Consider the following 5,000-nt stretch of genomic DNA (forward strand, 5'->3'; position numbering starts at 1 on the left):
TACTTGGATGGGAGACCACCTGGAAATACCAGGTGCTGTAGGCTTTTTTTTTTCTCTCTTGTTCCGGCCTCCTTCAATGCTGGTTTTGAGATGTATAAGAGATGTAGGTCAATAGGAAACCAATACCTACAGCCACACCACCCTGAACAAGCCCGATCTTGAAAGCTAAGCAGAGCCGGGCTTGGTTAGTACTTGGATGGGAGACCACCTGGGAATACCAGGTGCTGTAGGACTTTTTTTCTTCTCTCTTGTTCCAGCTTCCTTCAATGCTGGTTTCTAGATGTATAAGAGATGTAGGTCAATAGGAAAACAATACCTACAGCCACACCACCCTGAACAAGCCCAATCTCATCTGATCTTGGAAGCTAAGCAGGGACGGGCCTGGTTAGTACTTGGATGGGAGACCACCTGGGAATACCAGGTGCTGTAGGCCTTTTTTCTTCTCTCTTGTTCTGGCTTCCTTCAATGCTAGTTTCTAGATGTATAAGAGATGTAGGTCAATAGGAAAACAATACCTACAGCCACACCACCCTGAACAAGCCCAATCTCGTCTGATCTTGGAAGCTCAAGCAGGGCTGGGCTGGTTAGTACTTGGATGGGAGACCACCTGGGAATACCAGGTGCTGTAGGCCTTTTTTTTTTTCTCTCTTGTTCCGGCTTCCTTCAATGCTTGTTTTTAGATGTATAAGAGATGTAGGTCAATAGGAAAACAATACCTACAGCCACACCACCCTGAACAAGCCCAATCTCGTCTGATCTTGGAAGCTAAGCAGGGCTGGGCCTGGTTAGTACTTGGATGGGAGACCACCTGGAAATACCAGGTGCTGTAAGCTTTTTTTTTTCTCTCTTGTTCCGGCCTCCTTCAATGCTGGTTTTCAGATGTATAAGAGATGTAGGTCAATAGGAAACCAATACCTACAGCCACACACCCTGAACAAGCCCAATCTCGTCTGATCTTGGAAGCTAAGCAGAGCCGGGCCTGGTTAGTACTTGGATGGGAGACCACCTGGGAATACCAGGTGCTGTAGGCCTTTTTTTCTTCTCTCTTGTCCGGCTTCCTTCAATGCTGGTTTGAGATTATAAGAGATGTAGGTCAATAGCAAACCAAAACTAACAGCTACACATCTCTAAACAAGAACAAGCCCAATCTCGTTTGATCTTGGAAGCTAAGCAGGGTCGGCCTGGTTAGTACCTTGGAAGGGAGACCACCTGGGAATACCAGGTGCTGTAGGCTTTTTTTTTTTCTCTCTTGTTCCGGCTTCCTTCAATGCTGGTTTTTAGATGTATAAGAGATGGAGGGTCAATAGGGAAACCAATATCTACAGTCACACCACCCTGAAACAAGCCTGATCTTGGAAGCTAAGCAGAGCCAGGCCTGGTTAGTACTTGGATGCGAGACCACCTGGGGATACCAGGTGCTGTAGGCCCTTTTTTTTTCTCTCTTTTTCCGACTTCCTTCAATGCTGTTTTGAGATGTATAAGAGATGTAGGTCAATAGGAAACCAATACCTACAGCCACACCACCCTGAACAAGCCCAATCTCGTCTGATCTTGGAAGCTAAGCAGGGCTGGGCCTGGTTAGTACTTGGATGGGAGACCCACCCTGGAAATACCAGGTGCTGTAGGCTTTTTTTTTTCTCTCTTGTTCCGGCCTCCTTCAATGCTGGTTTTGAGATGTATAAGAGATGTAGGTTAAACCAATACCTACAGCCACACCACCCTGAACAAGCCCAATCTCGTCTGATCTTGGAAACTAAGCAGAGCCGGGCCTGGTTAGTACTTGGATGGGAGACCACCTGGGAATACCAGGTGCTGTAGGCCTTTTTTCTTCTCTCTTGTTCCGGCTTCCTTCAATGCTGGTTTTGAGATTATAAGAGATGTAGGTCAATAGGAAACCAAAACCTACAGCTACACATCTCTAAACAAGCCCAATCTCGTTTGATCTTGGAAGCTAAGCAGGGTCAGGCCTGTTTAGTACTTGGATGGGAGACCACCTGGGAATACCAGGTGCTGTAGGCTTTTTTTTTTTCTCTCTTGTTCCGGCTTCCTTCAATGCTGGTTTTTAGATGTATAAGAGATAGAGGTCAATAGGAAACCAATATCTACAGTCACACCACCCTGAACAAGCCTGATCTTGGAAGCTAAGCAGAGCCAGGCCTGGTTAGTACTTGGATGCAAGACCACCTGGGGATACCAGGTGCTGTAGGCTCTTTTTTTTTCTCTCTTTTTCCGACTTCCTTCAATGCTGGTTTTGAGATGTATAAGAGATGTAGGTCAATAGGAAACCAATACCTACAGCCACACCACCCTGAACAAGCCCAATCTCGTCTGATCTTGGAAGCTAAGCAGGCTGGGCCTGGTTAGTACTTGGATGGGAGACCACCTGAAATACCAGGTGCTGTAGGCTTTTTTTTTTCTCTCTGTTCCGGCCTCCTTCAATGCTGGTTTTGAGATGTATAAGAGATGTAGGTCAATAGGAAACCAATACCTACAGCCACACCACCCTGAACAAGCCCAATCTCGTCTGATCTTGGAAGCTAAGCAGAGCCGGGCCTGGTTAGTACTTGGATGGGAGACCACCTGGGAATACCAGGTGCTGTAGGCCTTTTTTTCTTCTCTCTTGTTCCGGCTTCCTTCAATGCTGGTTTCTAGATGTATAAGAGATGTAGGTCAATAGGAAAACAATACCTACAGCCACACCACCCCCTGAACAAGCCCAATCTCGTCTGATCTTGGAAGCTAAGCAGGGACAGGCCTGGTTAGTACTTGGATGGGAGACCACCTGGGAATACCAGGTGCTGTAGGCCTTTTTTTTCTTCTCTCTTGTTCCAGCTTCCTTCAATGCTGGTTTCTAGATGTATAAGAGATGTAGGTCAATAGGAAAACAATACCTACAGCCCACACCACCCTGAACAAGACCAATCTCGTCTGATCTTGGAAGCTAAGCAGGGCTGGGCCTGGTTAGTACTTGGATGGGAGACCACCTGGAAATACCAGGTGCTGTAGGCTTTTTTTTTCTCTCTTGTTCCGGCCTCCTTCAAAGCTGGTTTTGAGATGTTAAAGAGATGTAGGTCATTAGGAAACCAATACCTACAGCCACACCACCCTGAACAAGCCAATCTCGTCTGATCTTGGAAGCTAAGCAGGGCCAGGCCTGGTTAGTACAATTGGATGGGAGACCACCTGGGAATACCAGGTGCTGTAGGCTTTTTTTTTTTCTCTCTTGTTCCGGCTTCCTTCAATGCTGGTTTTTAGATGTATAAGAGATGTAGGTCAATAGGAAACCAATACATACAGCCACACCACCCTGAACAAGCCTGATCTTGGAAGCTAAGCAGAGCCAGGGTTGGTTAGTACTTGGATGGGAGACCACCTGGGAATACCAGGTGCTGAAGGCCTTTTTTTCTTCTCTCTTGTTCCGGCTTCCTTCAATGCTGGTTTCTAGATGTATAAGAGATGTAGGTCAATAGGAAAACAATGCCTACAACACACACCACCCCGAACAAGCCCAATCTCGTCTGATCTTGGAAGCTAAGCAGGGACGGGCCTGGTTAGTACTTGGATGGGAGACCACCTGGGAATACCAGGTGCTGTAGGCCTTTCTTCTTCTCTCTCTTTTTCCGGCTTCCTTCAATGCTGGTTTCTAGATGTATAAGAGATGTAGGTCAATAGGAAAACAATACCTACAGCCACACCACCCTGAACAAGCCCAATCTCGTCTGATCTTGGAAGCTAAGCAGGGACGGGGCCCTGGTTAGTACTTGGATAGGAGACCACCTGGGAATACCAGGTGCTGTATGCCTTTTTTTTTTCTCTCTTGTTCCGGCTTCCTTCATGCTGGTTTTGAGATAATAAGAGATGTAGGTCAATAAGAAGCCAAATCCTACAGCTACACATCTCTAAACAAGCCCAATCTCGTCTGATCTTGGAAGCTAAGCAGGGCCAGGCCTGGTTAGTAGTTGGATGGGAGACCACCTGGGAATACCAGGTGCTGTAGGCTTTTTTTTTTTCTCTCTTGTTCCGGCTTACTTCAATGCTGGTTTTTAGATGTATAAGAGATGTAGGTCAATAGGAAACCAATACATACAGCCACACCACCCTGAACAAGCCTGATCTTGGAAGCTAAGCAGAGCCGGGGTTGGTTAGTACTTGGATGCAAGACCACCTGGGAATACCAGGTGCTGTAGGCCTTTTTTTTTCTCTCTTGTTCCGACTTCCTTCAATGCTGGTTTTGAGATGTATAAGAGATGTAGGTCAATAGGAAACCATTACCTACAGCCACACCACCCTGAACAAGCCCAATCTCGTCTGATCTTGGAAGCTAAGCAGGCTGGGCCTGGTTAGTACTTGGATGGGAGACCACCTGGAAATACCAGGTGCTGTAGGCTTTTTTTTTTCTCTCTTGTTCCGCCTCCTTCAATGCTGGTTTTGATATGTATAAGAGATGTAGGTCAATAGGAAACCAATACCTACAGCCACACCACCCTGAACAAGCCCAATATCGTCTGACCTTGAAAGCTAAGCAGGTCCCGGGCCTGGTTAGTACTTTTTTTTTTCTCTCTTGTTCTGGCTTCCTTCAATGCTGGTTTTAAAATGTATAAGTGATGTAGGTCATTAGGAAACCAATACCTACAGCCACACCACCCTGGACAAGCCCAATCTCGTCTGATCTTGGAAGCTAAGCAGGGCCGGGCCTGGTTAGTACTTGGATGGGAGACCCCCTGGGAATACCAGGTGCTGTAAGCCTTTTTTTTTTTCTCTCTTGTTCCGGCTTCCTTCAATGCTTGTTTTTAGATGTATAAGAGATGTAGGTCAATAGGAAAACAATACCTATAACCACACCACCCTGAACAAGCCCAATCTCGTCTGATCTTGGAAGCTAAGCAGGGCTGGGCCTGGTTAGTAGTTGGATGGGAGACAACCTGGAAATACCAGGTGCTGTAGGCTTTTTTTTTTCTCTCTTGTTCCGGCCTCCTTCAATGCTGGTTTCGAGATGTATA

General features: G+C 46.5%; 6 non-coding genes and 14 pseudogenes across 6 annotated transcripts in view; all 20 read left to right on the plus strand.

Moving 5' to 3' along the window:
• LOC142114225 (5S ribosomal RNA) overlaps positions 1–44 on the plus strand; it is a 119-nt gene extending 75 nt beyond the window's left edge. Inside the window, exon 1 of the ribosomal RNA XR_012681724.1 lies at positions 1–44. This exon is cut by the window's left edge and continues 75 nt beyond it. This is a non-coding gene — a ribosomal RNA (5S ribosomal RNA).
• An 80-nt stretch (positions 45–124) lies between these two features.
• LOC142114150 (5S ribosomal RNA) lies at positions 125–233 on the plus strand (annotated as a pseudogene).
• Positions 234–314: 81 nt separating this feature from the next.
• LOC142114296 (5S ribosomal RNA) lies at positions 315–433 on the plus strand. Its single transcript, XR_012681790.1, has one exon. It is a non-coding gene; the product is annotated as a 5S ribosomal RNA (ribosomal RNA).
• An 80-nt stretch (positions 434–513) lies between these two features.
• LOC142114714 (5S ribosomal RNA) lies at positions 514–632 on the plus strand (annotated as a pseudogene).
• An 82-nt stretch (positions 633–714) lies between these two features.
• Positions 715–833, plus strand: LOC142114377 (5S ribosomal RNA). Its single transcript, XR_012681864.1, has one exon. It is a non-coding gene; the product is annotated as a 5S ribosomal RNA (ribosomal RNA).
• Positions 834–913: 80 nt separating this feature from the next.
• Positions 914–1,031, plus strand: LOC142114670 (5S ribosomal RNA; annotated as a pseudogene).
• A 476-nt stretch (positions 1,032–1,507) lies between these two features.
• On the plus strand, positions 1,508–1,628 carry LOC142114593 (5S ribosomal RNA; annotated as a pseudogene).
• Positions 1,629–1,702: 74 nt separating this feature from the next.
• On the plus strand, positions 1,703–1,821 carry LOC142114291 (5S ribosomal RNA). The gene has a single exon (XR_012681785.1). It is a non-coding gene; the product is annotated as a 5S ribosomal RNA (ribosomal RNA).
• Positions 1,822–1,900: 79 nt separating this feature from the next.
• LOC142114002 (5S ribosomal RNA) lies at positions 1,901–2,019 on the plus strand (annotated as a pseudogene).
• Positions 2,020–2,290: 271 nt separating this feature from the next.
• LOC142114042 (5S ribosomal RNA) lies at positions 2,291–2,407 on the plus strand (annotated as a pseudogene).
• A 79-nt stretch (positions 2,408–2,486) lies between these two features.
• On the plus strand, positions 2,487–2,605 carry LOC142114244 (5S ribosomal RNA). Its single transcript, XR_012681741.1, has one exon. It is a non-coding gene; the product is annotated as a 5S ribosomal RNA (ribosomal RNA).
• Positions 2,606–2,686: 81 nt separating this feature from the next.
• LOC142114624 (5S ribosomal RNA) lies at positions 2,687–2,807 on the plus strand (annotated as a pseudogene).
• Positions 2,808–2,889: 82 nt separating this feature from the next.
• On the plus strand, positions 2,890–3,009 carry LOC142114654 (5S ribosomal RNA; annotated as a pseudogene).
• Positions 3,010–3,088: 79 nt separating this feature from the next.
• LOC142114101 (5S ribosomal RNA) lies at positions 3,089–3,208 on the plus strand (annotated as a pseudogene).
• A 271-nt stretch (positions 3,209–3,479) lies between these two features.
• On the plus strand, positions 3,480–3,599 carry LOC142114589 (5S ribosomal RNA; annotated as a pseudogene).
• Positions 3,600–3,681: 82 nt separating this feature from the next.
• Positions 3,682–3,802, plus strand: LOC142113972 (5S ribosomal RNA; annotated as a pseudogene).
• Positions 3,803–3,881: 79 nt separating this feature from the next.
• On the plus strand, positions 3,882–4,000 carry LOC142114015 (5S ribosomal RNA; annotated as a pseudogene).
• Positions 4,001–4,270: 270 nt separating this feature from the next.
• Positions 4,271–4,388, plus strand: LOC142114623 (5S ribosomal RNA; annotated as a pseudogene).
• A 239-nt stretch (positions 4,389–4,627) lies between these two features.
• Positions 4,628–4,746, plus strand: LOC142114248 (5S ribosomal RNA). Its single transcript, XR_012681746.1, has one exon. It is a non-coding gene; the product is annotated as a 5S ribosomal RNA (ribosomal RNA).
• Positions 4,747–4,828: 82 nt separating this feature from the next.
• LOC142113993 (5S ribosomal RNA) lies at positions 4,829–4,947 on the plus strand (annotated as a pseudogene).
• The last annotated feature ends 53 nt before the right edge of the window (positions 4,948–5,000 follow it).

The sequence above is a fragment of the Mixophyes fleayi genome, unplaced genomic scaffold, assembly GCF_038048845.1.
Source record: "Mixophyes fleayi isolate aMixFle1 unplaced genomic scaffold, aMixFle1.hap1 Scaffold_145, whole genome shotgun sequence".
Lineage (NCBI taxonomy): Eukaryota > Metazoa > Chordata > Amphibia > Anura > Limnodynastidae > Mixophyes > Mixophyes fleayi.